The sequence below is a fragment of the Mustela nigripes genome, chromosome 3 (genome assembly GCF_022355385.1).
Source record: "Mustela nigripes isolate SB6536 chromosome 3, MUSNIG.SB6536, whole genome shotgun sequence".
Lineage (NCBI taxonomy): Eukaryota > Metazoa > Chordata > Mammalia > Carnivora > Mustelidae > Mustela > Mustela nigripes.
The window spans coordinates 80,337,779-80,358,901 of record NC_081559.1 but is presented as its reverse complement, the minus strand read 5'-3'; the positions used below and the strand labels follow the sequence as shown (position 1 = coordinate 80,358,901).

Sequence of the window (21,123 nt, the reverse complement as noted above, 5' to 3'; positions counted from 1 at the left end):
GGAAGGATGACGGAAGTTGCAGAGGTAAAGGAGGTAACAGCCAGTAGCAGACATCTGACATTAAACAAGCTGATGGGTTGGTGAGGGGTGAGAAGTAATAATGGCCCAATAAGATTACTGTCTTTGAGGTCAAGCTAGTAGAAAACTCTTGGATTCTAAAGATCTTATTTTACAAGAAATAAGGCGCTATCGTAGAATTTTAAGGAGAGGAAAACATCATTTGATTTCTTTTACAGAAACGTCTCTCTGACAGCAGAAAAGAGGTTGGATTTGAGGAGGCAAGATGGGAGGTATGAAGGCTACTGAGCTTTCGTAAGAGATGAATTAAAGCAGTGGTGGTGAAAGAAAAGGGAGGGGTAAATTAAGTTTGGAAAACCCACCAATTTCATTAACTAATTAGAAATGATATTTGATGGAGAGGAAGGAATTTAAGGTAACTACTAGGTTCCTAGCTCAAGTAACTCGTTAGATGACAATGTCATTAACCAGGTCAGGCACATAGAGAATCTTCTTCTTATTATTATTTTAATGTAAGCTCTACACATGATGTGGGGCTCAAGCTCAGGGCTCCAATATCAACAGTGCCATGCTCCACCAACCAAGCCTACCAGGCACCACGACGAGGATCTTATTTTTGAATAAAAATTTATGTGATATGTTGATTATGAGGTATTTGTGGGAATTCGGAATTCCCACAATACTCAATACTGGAAGACGCAGGTCTGGAACTGAGGGTGGAATTGTGACTCGTTACTGTGTAAGGGGTTCCTGAAACCTGAAACACTCTACTCCTCGGAGGCTGTTTTAAATATGTATGTTGCATTCTTGACCTGTACTTTTTTTTCTCTAATATGAAGCTAAAAATCAATTTGAAATGTATCCAAATGTGAATAATATCATGTTTGTTTTAACATATATTATATAACTATAACTTCAAAAGTAAGCTCTAAAAATTCGTGGATAAAAGTTATATAACTTTTTTTCCCCCTAAGTCCATTTAAAGACATGTTATTGTAGCTTAATACCTAAGCAGTATCGTACAGCATTTTATAAGGCATGACAGTATTTCTAAGAGTAGTACTTCAAATTGTTTTTATGTAACAGGTTTAGAACTTTATTTAACAAAAAGCCTCGTGTTGTTGAATAGTATAATTGGTAGACATATGCATTTATTTTTTTCTTAAAAATACTTATTACCTTATAGGCTAGATTAAATAAATGCCTTTTCTCCAGCTTCCATAGAGCTCTGAATATCATTTTACCATAGCACTTATATTATTACATTGAAATGCTCTCTTTACATTTTGTCATCAAACAGCTCCCTTTTCCCTCAGCCACCACCCTGGATTATGAAATAGTCTATAACAATAGCTTTCAAATCTTTTTGCCTTCAGGTATCATAAGAAATACCTTTTATGTGAGTTACCTATAAAACCGAAATTAAAATTTCTTCAAACAATATTTATATTTGCTGAGGGAAATATACTCTGATATCTTCCATTCCATTCCATTTCTTTAGAAACATTGGTGCAACCCAATATACTGATTTAATGAAACTCTAATTGTTCTCAAGCTCTGGTTTGAAAAACTTACTCCAAGGCATGTCTTCTTGATGCTCATATCTCTGATGTTTAGCATAGGCTCTTGTGCTGTTGGTTGAATGAAGACCTATGGAATTATTTTAGATAGTACTGCAGATGTAAATTCTAATATAGGAAAAAAGAAGCTGCTTCCACTATGCTCAGAATAGGATTTTCTAAATTCACATTTTAAGAGGTAGCGTATCCATGAGCCATGAATTGTGTTAAAAAATAAAAGACTGTAAAGCCTTATTGCTTTGCATTTTTGTTATTCTCCTAATACCGGTGTGACTTATCCACATGCATCCAAGGGTAACATACTGACAAATTCTCAATTAGTACAAGCATTTCTAAGCTTTTAGTAGGCAGCTCTCATGTATTAAAAGCTTTGTCACTTTTAGCATGGAAAAAACACAGAAGCCAAATATTTAGAGTATATAAAGAAGCTCAATTTTTTATTTAATGTTATTAAGTATGAGGAAAAGTTGTACATTTAAAATGAGTACTCAGATAAACTAATACATCAAGAGAACATTATCCCACTTCACTAAGCATAATAAAGTCCTAAAAGCCTGATGAAATGTTGCATATAAAAATCTTAGTTATTTGTATTTATATTTACGTAACATTTTTGTGTTTTTATATAATATATAAACACATCTATATATGTGTTTTATATAGTGTTTTTGTGAACTATACATAAGTATACATAAGTAAATGAATAAGTATCTGTTATAGAATTTATAATACATTAACATTTATATATTTTTTCCTAGCAGCCTCTCCTAATCTCTGCTTACTTTCACAGCTAGATTTCTAAATTTCAACCTGCTTCAGTCAAATTTTGTCCCAAATTTTGTACCACTGAAAATGCCTTTGTTTCAATTATCAATGACCCCATCAATGCCAATTTCAAAGACACTTTAGGACCTTATCTTTCTTGCCAATTTTGTTCAGTTTGATACTGTGGTTAGTTTTGAAATTTCCTTTTTCCTTGGCTTCTTTGACACCATTCTTTTCCAGTTTTTTTTTCTACTTTTTATTTGTTACTCCTCAATTTTCTCCCTGAAATCTGTTCTACGTATTCTCTTAAAGGGTCTCCAACAGGACTGAACCCTAGTTGAGTACAGTGTAATCCACATGTCAGTGTCCTTTTATTGGCTTTATTCCCTTCCCTTGTTGATTTTCCCAGTCCTGCTTCTGGATCAACTCCAACACAAGCTATTTGCACTCATGGTCTGAGAAACATATGTTACACGCATTGCTTCTGGAGGAGAATAATGCTTCTCCTTCTCTTCAATCTTCCACATTTTGAGTACCTCTCTTAGAATTTAAAACAGAAAATTGCTGCCAAGATGTCTGGGAAATGTTGTTTTTAGGTTCTTACTCCTTGTGGTACTGTGATTCCTAACTTGCTGCTATTCTCGATTTTAGGTTAGAAGAAATCACTATTTTTGATGTCATTTTATCAATGATTTATCGATTTTGAGCTGCTTATATAATCAAACAGTATGCAGCAATACATTTAGAGACTATAAAGTACAGATGAATTTTAATTTAAAATAATTCATTTATAGCTCTCTTACTAAAGAAAATTAGTGCATAATGTTCTCCAAATTTGTTTGTAAATCAAGAGTCAGGAAGATTAGAGAGTCAGGAAGATTGGCTGTGGGTCATGTCCCAGTAAAATTGGCTTCATTCAGAATATTTGAGAGCTATTTCAATAGCTAAGGTATTTGAGGGCTTAAGTTGTGTCTCATTCATCTTTGTGTTCCCAAACCTAGCACAAGTCTGGGCATTTACTATGTCAGATTTCTCTCCACCCAGGATGGGGCTTGAATTCATGACCCCCAAATCAAGAGTCATATGCTCTACCAACTGAGCCAGTTTAGTTTTAGTTTAACGCTCTATAATGTTTGTTGTTAGGATATACAAGAAAATTAAGCAAGAGTACATGTAGTTTATTTTAGATCAAACTTTAAGATGTCATATCTAAAACCTTTCTAAAAATTTGATCCTCTACATTGTAAAGAAAACATAGAGAATATATTCGCAAACTTGGAGTCAAATATTTCTTAGGTAAGACATAGAAAGCACAAATCATAAAAGAATAAGATAATAAATTAGACTTCATAAAAATTGAAAACTTCTGGTTATCAAAGATACCATTAAGAAAGTGATGTAAAAGTGAAGTGAATAGACATTCATGGATTTTAGAAAATATGTGCAGTACTTATATTTTAAAAAAGGGTTTTTATTAGAATCTATGAAGAATTTCTAGGACCCTATAATAGCTTTTGTGTTGAGATCTATCATCCTTCCTGAAATAATTTTCAAGAACTGTGAGAGACACATTTGAAGTTAGGTTTTTTCCATATGAATATCCGGTTGTTCCAATACCTTTTGTTGAAAGAACTTCTCTTTCTCCATTGAATTACTTTGATGTGTATAAAAATCAATTGATCATATAAATGTGTGTCTATTTATAGATTCTCTTGTTTTATTCCATTGGTCTATTTGTCTAACCTTGAGCCAATATCATGGTGTCCTGATTACTGTAAATTTTGAAATCAGATAATGTGAATTTTCCAATTTTGTTCTTATTTTTCAAGATCATTTTAGGTATTATGTACCCTTTTCATTTTTACACAATTCTTATAGTTTCATTAATTTCTGCATAAAGGAGATTGTTGTGTTATGCCTGGGCTCCACGTCTTTGTGCAATAGTTTGAAAAGTGTTTCCACACCAAAATCTGGGGAATGAGGGACTCATTTCAGTCTCATAGATTACTGTTCTGTGTTACCTGTCACCAAAAATGTGTCATCTGATGCTTCATCTATTTTGTTCAGCTTTATAGTTTTTTAAACCAGAATAGTTAATCTAGTACTGGTTACTCAGTCATGGTTGGAAAAAGGAATCTTAGATAGAGTTTAAACTCGAATTCCACACAAAATAGTAGTATATTATACAGGAAGTGTGACTATTCTTTCTAATTACTGCAGTGCAGAACTGTAGATTAGAATGTACAATATAATACTGTATAAACAGATAAACACTTATATGCAGATGTTTAAAAAAATCAAATGAACTTTTTGGTTGAACAAACTGATATGGTTCTGCATGATTAATATTTTATATTTTTTGTTTGCTGACCATTTGAGTAAGTTATAATTTCTCATTAATTTGGTAATTAATGAAGGTAAACAATTTTCTCCTTTTCCGAACTTTGGAAAGGAGTGCAGTATTTTGGCTAAAAGTCTATTTTGAGTCTGCTTTACATAACTGCTGTTTTTTTTTTCTTGTGTTGTGTTTAATACCAATGACAACAGGCATATATTTAATGAATCCACTAATTTGAATATGTAGCAGATAGGCCAGCTGGATTATAGTTTGTATTTGGTAAATGTGGTGGAAAATCTACTTGGGACAGAAATTTAAAGCCATGAAATCAGATGCTTCCTATACATCGTTTAAAATTTTGTAATTTCAGGATACTGTTTAAGTGATATTGCTTAAGTGACTGCCTTCGGCTCAGATCATGATCCCAGGGTCCTGGGATTGAGTCCCACATGGGCCTCCTTGCTCAGCAGGAAGCCTACCTCTCTCCCTGTGCCTTTCACTCCCCCTACTTGTACTTGCTCTTTCTGTCAAATAAATAAAATCTTAAAAAATAAAATAAAATAAAATAAAATTCTGTAATTTTGAAAATAAGTGCATAGAGTTCTCTGAGATTTGTCTCTACCTAAGTTTTTATGATATTATTTTTATCATCACATGAATGTGCTTAATAATGTTAAAAGCACATATAAACATTTACAAAGACACAACTCGAAGAGTTATGATGAGCTAACAAACATTAGGAAGTTGGTTAAAGTAGCATTGACTTTGCTTGAAATATGGTCAAAAAGGTATTATTGGATGGTTCCTAATGAGACGGTAGTGAAGTCAACTAAGGGAAATAAAAAAAAAAAAAAGAAACTTAAATATATTAGAATAACTCAACATGAAGTACAATTGCATGTCCAATAATTAGATAATCCCGAACTTCCTATGGACCACAAAAAATATTGTCTTTTTAAGATTCCAATGATCATTTTATTGTTCATTTAGTTTTGATAGTCAAATGTGGAATCTAACTCAAGTGACAGTGTTAAGACATTAACACTTTTCTTCCTTTCCTTAATTCCCATACAATATTAAAAAAAAAATCAAAAGCCTTTTGTTACATCATTTGATTAAACAATGTTATGTCCCTTTGCATCTAGGTGTTCCACCAAAGCAATGAAAATGGAGGAAAGAAGGAAGAATGGGTTGAGGAGACAATCTGAAAGTAAAATAAATAGGAGCTTATGACCAATTCAATGTTAAGGGTAAAAAAAATGAGAGGAGAGATAGTACATTCAAACTTTCATTAATTTGTTAGTTCATTTATTTAATAAATCTAGATTCAATTCTTGATTTAGCATGCTGGGAATAAAAGTGGCTAGGACCAGACTCCTTTCCCTAGGAAGTAAAAACACATCCAATGTAAAAAAACACACACACAATGTAATATGTTTTATTTTAATACTCCACTACTGTATACTTAATGTACTGAGGAAAGGTCAGATGAGTGAACGGATAATTACTAGAGAAAACATGTCAAGACTCCAGAGAAGAGACAGTATTTATCTTTAATATTTTTTAAAAAGAGATCTTTCCAGGGAGAGATATGTGGCATGGAAGGTTTGGGGCTGAGAAAAAAGTAAACAAAGGTAAAGGGTGTGGGATGCAAGGTGTGTTTGGAAAAGAGGAAATAGTTTGGCATGAGTGGTTTTGGGACATGTTAAGGGGGTATTGGGGAACGGGCCTGAAAAGCTTAGCTATGCCGAAGTGGCAATGAGTTTTGTAAGCAAAGATTTTTGAATTATATCTTACAGGTTATTGACAATCGTTATAGATTTTTTAAAAAAGATTTATTTATTTATTTATTTGAGGGAGAGAGAGAGAGAGAGAGAGAGGGAGAGAGAAAGAAAGAGAGCAGGGGGAGGGTAGAGAGAGAAGGAGAGAACCTCAGGCAGACTCCCCATTGGGCATGGAGCTTGAGGCAGGGCTGGATCTCAAGACTCTGAGATCTTGACCTGAGTTGAAATCAAGAGTCAGATACTTACAAATCCAATATGTAGTAGGAAAATATGTAAAAACATATTTACATAGGAAAATATTTAAAATATTCACATAGAAAATATTTACATAGGAAAATATGTAAAAACAAAACAAAACAAAACACCAAAACCAAATACATAAGGAATTATACCCCATTAAAAAACACAAATGCACCTCAGGGTGACTGGGTGGCTCAGCCAGTTAAGCAGTCTGACTCAATCTCAGGTCTTGTTCACTGGGTTTTGGGTTCAGACCCCACACTGGGCTCCATGCTGGGCATGGGTCTAACTCTAAATAAATAAATGAATAAATAAAAATATATAATGTACCTTCTATTGATTTAATTATTATTAAAAACTATTCTGATTTAAAAGTAGCTTCTAAGGTCACCTGGGTGGCTCAGAGGGTTAAGCCTCTGCCTTTGGCTCAGGTCACGATCTCAGGGTCCCGGGATGGTGTCCTGCATTGGGCTCTCTGCTCAGTAGGGAGCCTACTTCTCCCTCTCTCTCTGCCTGCCTCTCTGCCTACTTGTGATCCCTCTCTCTGTCAAACAAACAAACAAACAAACAAATAAATAAATAAATAAAATCTTTAAAATAAAGTAAAATAAAGTGAAAGTAGCTTCTATAAAATGTCAAAGTAATATGTATTTTTTGCTTTCCTAGCTATCCTAATATAATGAATAAATAAGTATTTCTATTGCAGTTGAATAGCACTACTAGTATTTCTTAGCAAAAATGTAGTATTACACATAGAAAAGTAGGCATTGTCCTGTATTCAAATTTTCATGTTTGATTTCCATTAAAGTGTTTTCTATAATATATAAGGACAACACACACAAAAAGTACAAAGATGAGGTAAATATCTTACAATTTTAAGATGTTACTTGAAACTTAATACTCAGATATTCTTGATGCCTAGGCTCTAGAATGATGCTTAAGAAAATCCTCCATAACATTGGGGAGGGTATGTGCTATGGTGAGTGCTGTGAAGTGTGTAAACGTGGCGATTCACAGACCTGTACCCCTGGGGATAAAAATACATTATATGTTTATAAAAAATAAAAAAATAAAAAAAATAGAAAAAAAGAGAAAATCCTCCATAAAAAAACAAAACAAAAACAAACAGGAAGTCCTCCATAATGACAATGATATGACACATATATGAACCACACAATGAATAGCAGGTTTCTTGGTCTTGGTCTTTAATGAGTAGGCAAATGCTGTTCTTCCCTTGTCTTACAGAACAATCATGACTAAGTTTTGCCAAAATTTTTGCTTTGGTGTGGGTTTACATGAGGACGATGCTATAGTTAAGAGCAGCTAGAATATCATTCAAAATTGCCATGGTATTTAACCCACGTGGAAAGAATGTCTGGTCAGTTTCTTGAATCTGACAGGTGAAAGAGAGGTAGGAGGAAACATTCCTGGCTCAAAAGAGTCAAAATAAGTCACTGTCCAAGAAAATCTACAGCAAGAGAATCCTGCTGATAGAGATATTTAAAGTCGAGTCCAGAATCCTAGTAGCCCAATATGTATGGCATCTTTATTCTTCAAATTGTCAGCATGTTAACTCTTTTATGATCAGGTAGGAAATGACGAGAAGAAGGATGGCGAATAGCACAGGGAACTGAGAGGAACTGGATGGACTGGCCACCTACGGCTTGGCCACCCGCATCCATTGAGAAAATGCCGTTGTACTGATCGGTCAGACCCGGAGACCCGTCTCAGTCCCACTGAAGTAATGAGCCCTTCCTAGGCTCTGATGACACCCTGGCTGAGAACTCCACCCATAGGTTGGGGGCCACTTGGTTGCATCTGTCCTTGTCATCCACTTCATCCTCACTCCAACTGTCCCCCTGAGTGAAGGGAGAAAACGCCAGCCAGCAGGGCAAACGGGGCAGGACAAAGGTGCTGAGGCATCTTCGCAGAGCTGCCAGGCACCTCCTGCTCTCCATGAAACACATGGGGGGAGGAGGGACAAAAGTTGCCTTAAAATGACAGAGTCCAGATTGAAGTCATCAGAGCCTACTAGAGTCATAGCATCATTAATTCTTTGGCTTAGTTGGTCCAGTATGTGAGTGCTCAAAGGTATTTAGAGCTGGCAAACATAACTCAAGAATGTTAGTCCAATCTCTACTTTTGAACCAGAAGTGGGAGTTTTGCAACTGATTTATTGCCATTGATTTGATTAGGCTATCTCCTGACCTGACAGTGTCTCTTTGTTATTACATTTTTGTTGTTTTTGTTTTTGTGTGTTTCCTTTAAATCATTATCTACCAAAGTCAATTCTGCAATTTTAACGTATACCAGGAGTTCTGCAAGAAAGGGGTTTGGGAAAGTAGCATTGATTACAAGATGTATGGTAGCCTAAAATGACTTTTTTCAAGAAAGATATATCTTACCTTTCTTTTCCTGGGGACCCCTAATTCTTTCTGCTTACAGAAGGGGATATGAAGAGAGGCGGTTGGACCTGGGAGTTAGAAGAGTTTGGTGCTTTTTAAGCATAGTATCTATACCATGATTGGCACGAACCATGCTACAGTAGGTTGAGGAGTGATTTAAAGGAGGATGGCATGGGGCACCTGGGTGGCTCAGGTCATGATCTCAGGGTCCTTGGGTCGAGCCCCTCCTCAGGCTGTCTGCTCAGCAGGGGGCCTGCTTCCCCCTGCTTCTCTGCCTACTTGTGATCTCTTTCTGTCAAATAAATAAATAAAATCTTAAAAAAAAAATAAAAGGAGGATGGCAGGAGAGAAATCAGACCATAGCTCAAGGGACATTTAGGCAAGAAGCAAGAAAAATAAAACTATTTTAGCTTTTGTAAAAATATGCTGTAGGAATTCTAAATTACAGTTTTAAAAAGGTTTATTTATTTATTTTAGAGAGTGAGCAAGAGCATGAGGGGTAGAGGAAGAGGGAGAGAGAATTTCAAACAGATGCCAAGCTCGGCAGGAAGCCCAATGCAGATCTGGATCCCAGGACCCTGAGATGACGACCTGAGCCAAAATAAAGAATCCCGCACTTAACCAATTGTGCCACCCAGGTGCCCCTTTTTCCTTCCTTCCTTCCTTCTTTCCTTCCATCCTTCCTTTTTTTTTTTTTTTTTTTGAGATTTATTAATTCATTTGAAAGAGAGAGTGCACATGTGCAAGTGGTGGGGGGGTGGTCTGGGAACAGAGGGAGAGAGAATCCTTACACGACCTCTGCTGGGCAGGGAGTCTAACCCTGGGCTGGATCCCAGGACTCTGAGACCATGATCTGAGCGGAAATCAAGAGCCAGCTGCTTAAGTGACTCAGCCACCCGGGTGTCCCTCTAAGTTACATTCTTAATTATTTTATTGAAAAACAAAACAAAACAAAACAAAAAACCAGTGAAATAAGGGTTTACATAGGTGTATTCAAAGCAGGGCCTCCTGGATGCTCAAAAGTGACCCACCCGTGGTAGTGTGACTGACCAAGTGTTGTTGACCAATGTGCAGCAAAGCCTGAACACTGTCACCATTTTTTGTGGCAGAGGAGAAGGGTTTTAATGTAGGGTGCCAAGCAAGGAGACGGGAAAGAATTTTTCAAATCTGCTTCTCCAAGGAAAGGCGAGGGGCTGAGAATTTATAGGATTTTAGGGGGTGGGGGGGAGGTGTTTTGAGGGTGGAGGTAGGTGATTGGTGGTTAGAAAAAGGTAAGGGGAAGGGAAGGTATTACTGCTTCTCCCAGGTGCCACCTATGTATAAAAAAATGAATGGCCTGCCAACTTGAGGAATGGACAGGAGGATCTCAGGGTGTGTCCTCACAGAGGCTACTTTCCTTCACTTTTATTCCTTCTGTACAACTGCAAGAATTCTTCCTGGTTTATTCATTTTTAGCTAGTCTCATTGGTGGTCAGTACCATGTCTGCAAAAATAGGCTCATAAAACAAGTTAGCCAGAGTTTCTTTTCTTTTCTTTCTTTTTTTTTTTTTTTTTTTTTACGATTTTATTTATTTTTTTGACAGAGAGAAAGAGATCACAAGTAGCAGAGAGGCAGGCAGAGGCAGGCAGAGGCAGGCAGAGGGAGAGGGGGGAAGCAGGCTCCCTGCTGAGCAGCAAGCCTGATGTGGGGCTTCATCCCAGGACTCTGAGATCATGACCTGAGCCGAAGGAGGAGGCTTAACCCACTGAGCCACACAGGCGCCCCTAGCTAGAGTTTCTTAAAGGTAGCATGATCAAGCACTTGCTACCTTAACCTATCAGTTTCAGTGGTTCTGAAAATATTTAAGTTATTTTTCACATTAGGGCTATCTATACAAAGTCATGTATTTATCTGAGGCAAACTTGATAACTAAAATGTCAAAAATTATTTTAAAAGCCTTCAAACTAGCATAGGTAGGACTTATCTGTAGGAAAAAGATGATTTGTTAGTGCAGAATATTTGGGAAGTAAAACCTTTAAAAACTGAAAATTTTCTTCTCTTGCATACTACTCCATCCCCAATCCATGTGGAATAGATTTTGGGCATAGGTGTACAAAAAGTTGTCATGGAACAAGAATTTCTGTCCCCTTCAAGGGTCTTTCTAGCTGGACTGAGAATCAAATTGACGTGAGACAGATTATCAGGAGAAAATCAAATTTAATAGCATATTTATGGGGTATCAATGCAGACATGGAAATGAAGTATACATGTCATTCTGAACTGAGGAAAAGAGGGTAGGCAGTTTGGGGTTTCAGAAGAAAGGAATGCAATTCACAGACAGTAAGTGGAAAAGCAGATGTTTGGTAATTAGATGCTTGTCCTGCCATATGGATGGGTCACTCAAATAAAATTTATTTAGGCTAATAACTCTTATTCTGGGAAAGACCCCCAATTTTATCTTCTTCTATGTACTTAAGGAAGGGGCAAATTTTCTCTTGAAGTCCTAGAGTCTCCATTGCCTTCAGCTCTGAATAATCTTCATCTCAATAATCATCCCAAAGTGTTTACAAAAATGTAAACTACTTGTCCCTAATCACAAAGGTGACCACCTTTCCCAGAGTGAGGGATCCAAGAGAAAGAAGACTTTGTGACCAGGAAGTCTCACTCTCTGGTGTCTATAGTACTCTGTTGGTATCACGGTCCAGTCCTATCCATTGTGACAGGGGTGTGAATTCCAGGGATGAGGCTCACTGCGGGCCATCCTGGAGCCTGGACCCCACACATTCATCATGAAGATGCCAATGTGTTAACTTTCTGTGAGTCGGTTTCACAGTTCTTGCATAAACGCAGGATTGCTGCTCACATTAACAATGACTCTTCTTTGAACTGACCTATTCGCACATGCCTGAAAATTGCCTCTGTAACTTCTAGTGAGTGAGAAAGGTGCAGGGTTAGCCATTGTCTGGACTTTAGACAGCAGGAGAACTGGCTGCTGTCATTGCAACAAAGCAGGTTAACCCTAGAGAACAGAGGATCTGGGAAAGAGGTTCATTTTAAGTATTATACCAATAACAGGAGTGTCTATGGGGGAAAATACAGGCTGCTCTGATATTTTGATGCTGCTCTTTCCATTATATCTCTGTGCTAAAAATTTGATTGGTACAAAGGCCAGCTTCCTTCAGCAAAGGGCAGGGTGAAGGTGTCATTCTAAGCTTTTAAAATGTATATGTTTGCCTTTATGCATGTATTTTAAATATTTAAATATTTCTCCTTGATTACAATAGTGGTGAAAACCTAAGAAACAGTGCTTAAAGTGTTCACTCTTTTCTCTTGTTTTCCTAACATGCACGTGCCATCTATTTGAGCATATTTGGAGATCATTTTCCACACCTGCATTTAACAATTATATAAACATATACGTATTCTCTCTCTTGATGCTTATAAATTCCCACTTTGGAATACCTCTTAGACTGAATCAATCAAAGAAAGAAATGATGAAACATATTTTAAAAACATTCATTTTCAAGTGTGAAATAGATTCCATATTCTAGAGGCACCTCTCAGTAGTTACACAAAAATCTAACTGAATGATTGAGGTCATGCAGTCCTACAATAAGAGTATTAACAGGCTTTTAGCCACATTGAAATTTGTGTCATCCAGATGCTTTCAGGCATAATTGTGGTGATGTAGAGATCTTATTCTGAATTGGCAACATATTGCATTATTTTTTTTTAAGTCAGCAGCATTTAACTGATTTGAGAATTATTTCTATGTTTGATATTTGGAGGAGAACGACAAATACCTCTTGTCCAGAATAACATTTTAATGCAAATTTCACATGACAGAGTGTTCTGTGATGCCAAATGTTGCTCTTAGCTATTTTCTACAAGAGAGCATAATTATGCTATTTCCATCATTAAAATTATTTTAGATTTTTTTTTTATAGAAGTTGGTTTGCTTTATGTCAATGCAGTTGAAAGATAGACTTTACCGATGCATTGTAAAAAAATACCACTGTTTAGTGTTTCCACAGAGGAATTACCAAATAAAGCAATCTCAGTGAAGACTATTTTGGACAATGAAGTTCAAAATATATCTATATACCTTTTTCAATAAACATTGATGTCATCATGATAATGGTTTATTAAGGATAAAGTTTTGTTTTGTTTTTCAAAGATATTGTGGAAAGAGAATGGATTAAGACAGAAAAACACGAGTTCCAGTCCTAACTCTGTTGTTTATTAGTGTGATCTTGAATAAGTCAATCAATATCTTTGCTTTCAGTTCCATCAAGTGTGCCTGGGTATAAAACATTCTTGATAATCTGTTGTGAGGATTAAATAAATGACTATATGACATAATCCTGGTATAGATTCTAGAAATATTAAGTACTAAGTTAATATTCATTTTCATATTTACATTTTCTTTATTCTTGCCTCCTTGTTGCAAACTCTATTAGGTAATGTGTAAATCCAAGAAAATATATTGCAAGAAGAAAAAACTTTTGTGTAATTTTGTGCCAAGTTATTTCAGCCTTATAATTTTGCTAATAGATATAATTGGTTTAGGGCTAAAAAGTATTTCTAAACAAAAGTGTGTGACTTCTTGACAAATTTATTGTTAAAATTCCTTATTTTAGAGAAAACCATTATGTAAAATAATGATTTTAAAGTAGGGGCAAGTGGTGGGTGGCATGATGATGATGACTTTAATCTGAATGCCATTACATGGAACATGACATTTGCAATTTTCTTTAGCTCCCAGCATTTCCTGTTGTCTTAATGGCCAACTTCCCTCCTTTATACTACTACCTGAATAGTTCTTGTAAATATTCGTTCGTTTTCTGTGGTTTCAAGCATTCATCCTAGGATTTATTATTAGGCAAGACAATTTCCCTTTTCTGAGTTATGAGTGGAATGTGGAAGTTGCCTACCAGAGCATCAGCTACAGTAATACAAACTCAGATACCTCTGCTCATGTGCTACCTTCAAAGGCCAAAAAAGTAGCAGCGCTAACAAAAACAATAGCTGATTATATCAAAACAGAAAAGGGCAAAACAAATCCACTTTCTCCCAAATAGATAAAAATGATCTACTTTGTTTTTCAGTTTCAGAATGATAGTATACTTCCCTCTGAAAATAGCATTATTTTCAGCATAGCCAATTTTTAACATGTCTGTACCTAAGTCAGGGATTGTAGAAATCTTAGGATTGAACAGTTTCAGTTCCAGATCCTCTGAAAACTGATAGAACTCTGTTGAATTCTTACTGTCAGCTTTGGGACTTGTATCTTCAATGACAGGGACAACTTTTCTTAAAAATGTTTCCTTTCCCTTTAATTTGAAAATAATGTGTTCTGAATACTTTGATTTTTATTGCAATTATCATTACAAATGTAAGAAAAAGTAAATGTTACCATAGCGTATACCTAAGCATGAACCTAAAATTCAGGTTTTGTTTACTTGTTTTGCAAAACTGGCTTATATTACTAACAATCCGATCACTGAATTTATAGTTAATATTCACCCAAGATTAAGCATATCATAATTGGAGCATGTTCCAATAAAATTATGTCTGACATTACATCCAGTCTCCTAGTGCTTCCCAGGATTTATTTTCATGCTTATTTTACCATACTTGTTTTTCTCCCCTTTTTTATCTTCTTACGCTTACCTTCAAATAAGAAGATAGAGTATGGATAACAAAGTGAGGAGAATCCAGATGCCTCAGTAACATAAAGGACATTAGATTCCACCAACTTAAAAACAACTTTATGATTTGGGATCAAATAGGTAGGTCAGTTTAAAAGTACTGACATATCGGAACGCCTGCCTAGCTCAGTGGGTAGAACGTACAACTCTTGATTTTGGGTTGTGAGTTAAAGCCCCATGTTGGGCTCAGAGCTTACTTAAAATAATAAAATGAAAAAAAAGTGCTGACATGTTATCTAATCATCAGAGTTATGAAACAGCAGGTACCAGAGCAGTTCTAGAAATTCATTTCTGTTGACACTTTCAGGACACTGGGGGGGAAAGTGTGATTGTCCATTATTTCATATTGTTACTTTGGTAAAAGACCTGCTGATTCCCCCCCCGCCCCTTTTTTTTTGGTGTAGCCCAGGAATCATTCTAAGTTTTTCCTAGCTCCCAAGATGGCTCTCACATCATGCTATATTCTTTCCTTTATTTTCCATTTATGCGATTTTTTCTCCCAAGATACTTCAGGTTTTCCTACCTCATTAAAAAGTACTAACATCCATATGTAAACATGAAATAATGTTATTCCTTCATTTGCTCAAAACCTGTCTATTGAACATTCTTCTGTTTTGGAGGGGCAAGACACTGGGCATGCAAAGTCTAATAAAGTATGGTCTGCATACAATGAAAGGTACAGGAGAGAAGCTCTGATAATGATGTATAAAGTGACATGGAGTTGCAGCAGGAAGGCATCCCTGCCATCTGCGGTGGGAGTTCTCAACTTCAGCTGCATATTAGAATCGCCTGGGGAGGTGTTAAAGATCCCAATGTCCAGGTACCATTCCTAACTAATTCAGTCAGAATCTCTGAGAGTAGGTCCCAGACCCCCGTTTCATTTTTAGAGCTTCCAAGTGATTCTAATGTATAGCCACGTTTGAGAACCCAGGACTGGATATCTGGAGATGGGGTCCTAGAAGAGTTGAGACTTGAGTTTTATTTAGATGTGAGTAAGGACAGGGTTAAGGCATAGGCAGGGAGAGATAGGCGGCTCCTGGCTGGGCTCTGAAACTATTCCTGGCAAGTGCTAAGCCAGAGCGAATAAGAGATAAGGAAATAGACCACCTGGGCTCAGATGATCAGGAGTATTTTTCTTTGGTGGCTACAGTATAATCACAGAAAATGGCCAAACCTCAAAGAATTAAGTCATTAAAGATATTATCAGTCATCCATGCTCAAGCCAAGCTGGCACAAGAATCTCAAGACCACAAGCTTTCCAGTCAGTTCTCAATAAAAGACTGCCATCAAAAGCCCTCAGTGGCAACCCATGCAGGACCCCTCTCACTCTAGAGAGCTTCTAGAAACTTCTTCTTTTCATTCTTTTTTTTTTTTTTTAAAGATTTTATTTATTTATTTGTCAGAGAGAGAGAGAACAAGCAGGGGGAGCAGCAGGCAGAGGGAGAAGTCAGACTCCCTGCTGAGCAAGGAGCCTGATGTAGGATTGATTATGACCCTGGGATTATGACCTGAGCAAAAGGTGGATGTTTAACTGACTGAGCCCCTCAGGTGTCCTGAGGAAGAAACTTCTAACATAGTGGTGATTAAACAAGACTTTCTCTGATTTGGAGAGTGGATGTGGTTGAGCCTACAAAATACATGCTATCAATACCCAAACATGGAAGTATGTGAAGATTGATACTGATAAATTCTCACAAACCCATTTACTTCTCTTATAGGATTCCTCATGAGAGTTCTGGTTTGCCTTTGCAGAAGGGCATCTCTCTTACATGGGATGTAGTTCATAGCCACAGAATAGAAATCATCAATTGGCTATGGAGGGTTAAACAGAGCCCATATCCTCAGGTTGGTTTGCATGGAGTTAAATAGTTATGATTAGTTATAGATGAGTATTAGTAAGTACACTAGCACTTAGAAAATAAGTACAAAGTTATACCAGCAAATTTAGGATCTTCCTGTATGTGTAACACATACCCTTCCCACTACTTGTTATAGTGGGTCCACTCTCTCTGCTTTTATTTGTGACAACACTCCACAAGTATACTGAACCCTGCTCTGTTAAAAGATTTTGGCTCTACAAATATACCCTTTGCTTCTTTATTAACCATTGCCTTTTCCCTGCTGGACATTTACCAACAATTATCAACATATTTGCCATCTTTAAAATAACCCTCCCTGACCTCACATTCCCCTCCAGGTACCAGTCTTAGTTTTCTTATTTTCTTTATCTTAACCCATTTATTATCTCCATTTTTCTTAATCCTTTCAAGAAGGGCTGTCACTATTCCTTCTTTCTACTTCTTCACCTCAACTTTGTCCTGAACACCCTCCAATAGGACTTTCATTTTCTCTCTTCCTTACAGTCACTTTTGTAAAGGTCATTAATAATTTTGAATTGCCCAAGTTGATGGCCAAATCTTAATTCTCATCTTACCTGACTTTATTAGCATCATTTGGCAATAACTAGTCCCTGAATCTTGAACCTTCTCCTCTTTTGACGAAGGGTCCTGTTCTCAGCTGGTTTTACCCACACCTCCTTGACCATACCTTCTCACTTCCCTTGCTTTCACTTCCTTTTCTTAACTTCTCTATTACCCCTCGTTCCTTCTCAAGCTACACCCATTCCCCAGTTCATCTTATCCAGTCCCATGACTTTGATTTCCATCAATGTGCTAACTCCACTTTATATCTCTAGTCTTTCCTATGAGTTCTAGACTCATTTATCAAACTGTCTTTTTCAAAATCTCCATGTGAATCTTAAATAGGTATCTTATGCTTCAAACAGAAATCCTTCAACTGCACTGTTTCTTACCCAGGGTTCCCTTACTTCAATAGTTGGATTTTCATTCTTGTAATTGATAGAACTCACATTATTTTCTCTTGGCTACCTCTTTGGCCTGTACTGTTTGCTACTCTTCATCTTGACTTATTCATTATACTAGCCTTATTGATCTCCTTCCTGTTTTTGAAAACCGCAGGCACACTCTCTCCTCAGGGTCTTTGCACTTTCTGTGCCCTCTCCCTGGAATGTATTTCCCCGAGATATTCCTGAGGCTTACATCCTTACTCCATTCAGGTCTCTGCTCAAATATCTTTTTAGAAAGCTTGTCTTGTTAATCTTAAAACTAAAAGCTTTTAAACATATTTCTCCATTCTACTTCTGTTTTATTTTTCTTTGAAAAACTTATCACTACCTGACATTATGTTATTTACTTATTTACTTTTTGCCTTTCTCTTTTTCCTAAGTTTTTATTTAAATTCCAGTCAGTGTAATATTACTTTCAGGCCTCTCTTGCATACTTTCTTCCATAAAAGAAAGCTCTTAGAGGGCAGGAATTTTGTTTATATTGTTCCCAGCTTCATTATTCACATCTTATATAGTGTGTAGCTCACAGTAGAGAGCTCAGTAAATATTTGTTGATTGCTGATCAAATGAGTGAAAGAGCTGTTGATGAAATGAAATTCTACTGAGATAAGAATGATGAGCATTGCTGGAGGGGAGGGGGGTGGAGGGATGGGGTACCTTGGTGATGGACATCAAGGAGGGCACATGATGTAATGAACACTGGGTATTATATACAACTGATGAGTCACTGACCTATACCTCTGAAAGCAACGATACATTATATGGTAATTGAATTTACATAAAATATCATAAAAAGGATGAATCATTTTGTGTTAGAATGATCTGATATAGTTTCTTGATTATTAGAAAACTTTTTAACTATGATATGAGAAAACCATTATTTTTAGGCTTGCACCTAAAGTATTTGATATGCCCTCATAAACAAATTTCCAAGCAAGTGGAAAATTGTTCTTTTCTTATTCTAACAATTAATCTAGTATTTGAACTCAAATTGGAAACATTAATTTCCAACAGTTCTCCATCTCCTTAGTTTTTCTATCCTCCTTTATCTTAATAATGATACATAAAATACAAAGGAGAAGGTGGGAGCAATCAATTAGATTCTAGTGACACATTCTATGTTCTACATCAATGGATAGGTTTTAAATGGAAGAGAGGATGAGCTGTATTTTTCCCAAACTGCCTAATTCACAGAGCTAATCTAAGAAAAATGATGTGGCGCACAATTGTAAAGGTTAGCTGACAAAACAGATGGCTGAAATGGTTTCTCTATCTTCCACATTAAGATGTCATTGTAAAAATTAATGCTATATATAATAAAATTCCGAGTTTGGAGGCTTGTCTTTTTCATGAAAACCTAAAACCTGAACCATTTATTTCAGCAGTTGTAAACATAAATCCCCGTGGCGCATAGTTAGTAATCAGAAACGGCTCTTTGAGTAAGTGTTTATGCATCAATAGCCTTTGAGAAATGTGTCAATTCTGTGTTTTCTTTGATAAAGAGAAAAGGTGACAAGGAGAACTAAAAACATGAAAGTGAGCAAAACTTAGAAAACAGTAAAAATATTTACAACAGTAAAACCACTTGTTATGCTGTGTTTACATTTCTATAGTTTATATTTTCAGATTTATAAGGGTACAATTTTATTTCCAAATTAAAACAACAGACAGTGAGCAATGTAATATAAAACTGATTTCATTCATCAGTGTAACTGGGAAGTGTTAGAGATGCAACATTGATATATAGCATCTAATCAAAGGAAAAGCACCCAATTGCTGATTTCAGTGGCTCATATGATCATAAATCCTCAATTCATGCTAGAATTCTATGATGTTCCTAAGCAACAGTAGTCCTCCAGTGACTTCATTATGATCATGTTAATGTGGGTTTTTTTCTCAAGGGTAGTTTGAGAAGCAAACTATAACTATTATGAGTACTGGAATTACAGGAAAAATCCCAAATACCATATTATTTTGATATTATAAATAGTTCCATGCATAACAACAAAGTATATGAGGTTTACAATGATACTTAGGGCTTGGGGGCTATTTTGCTCTAGTAATTCATGAGCTTTCTAACCTCAGGCTGGGGACATATTTGTAATTTGCTTCATTTCTTATAATTCATTTCAGGCTGGAAAGACTCTCAGGTTACACTTTCAAGGTTTCACAGGTGTAATAGCTTGTGATGTGTTTGTGATTCTGGTGATGACTTTAAATATTAAAACTGCAACTCTCATGATATTTACACAGGATCTGCCACAGCCAGCTTAAGAGGGAATGGTAGCTGCCAGCTTATAAAAACACTTTCTATAATTCAGTAGTTGATATCTGCTTAAAAATTCAACTTTAAAACAGCCTAATGCCTGTTCAAAGCTCCTTATTTTCTAATGTGAAACCCACAAACAGTTAAATGTAATTTAGTTTAAATACTGGCAAATAATGAGAGACTTTAGAAACATCAGAACTTCTGTATCCAAGCGAGCATTATCTTCTTCATGGGGGTTACTAACCTTAGTAGTTTGTATACTTATTTCAGTGACTCTGCTATTCAAATATATTGGCTTTGCTATTATTGGATTTCTTCACCCTTTTTCTTATAGTAAAAACCACATAACATGAGATCTACCCTTTTACCAACTTTTTCAATGTGCAGCACACTACTGTTACGGTGAGTGTGGTTTTGTATAACAGATCTCAAGAATGTTTTCGTCTTTCATATCTGGAACTATTTATGTATTGAACACTCTATTGGTTAGTATTCTTCAGAGAAATAGATGTATGTGTATATCATAAAGAGATTTAGTATAAGGGATTGCCTCAGATGAGTATGGAGGCTGAAAGTCTCAAGGTCTGCCGTCAGGAAACTGGAGACCCAGCGGGGGCAGATGTAGTTCCAGTCTGCGTCTGAAGACTTGAACACCCAAATTATTAATGTTTTCTTCTTATGGATTTTGGGTAAGACAAGGCAGGAAATAAATGATTTCAGTAAGATTAAGTAATACTTATTACCAATTCTTGAAGAATGTCTTCCAGTCTTTATGTTTGCTATTATTGGATTTTAAAATAAGTATATAACACCAGTTATGTATTTGTTTCCACTTAGTATGGCTAATTTCTAGATGACCATAATGAAAAGTTATTTTCTCAACTCTATGGTCAACTAATCTTCGACAAAGCAGGAAAGAATGTCCAATGGAAAAAAGACAGCCTTTTCAATAAATGGTGCTGGGAAAATTGGACAGCCACATGCAGTAAAATGAAATTGGACCATTCCCTTACACCACACACAAAAATAGACTCAAAATGGATGAAGGACCTCAATGTACGAAAGGAATCCATCAAAATCCTTGAGGAGAACACGGGCAGCAACCTCTTCGACCTCTGCTGCAGCAACATCTTCCTAGGAACAACGCAAAAGGCAAGGGAAGCAAGG

At 36.2% G+C, this 21,123-nt stretch overlaps 1 pseudogene; it reads right to left on the bottom strand.

The window, feature by feature from the left end:
- Positions 1 to 8,016: 8,016 nt before the first annotated feature.
- LOC132014495 (ADP-ribosylation factor-like protein 6-interacting protein 6) lies at positions 8,017 to 8,683 on the bottom strand (annotated as a pseudogene).
- Positions 8,684 to 21,123: the final 12,440 nt, after the last annotated feature.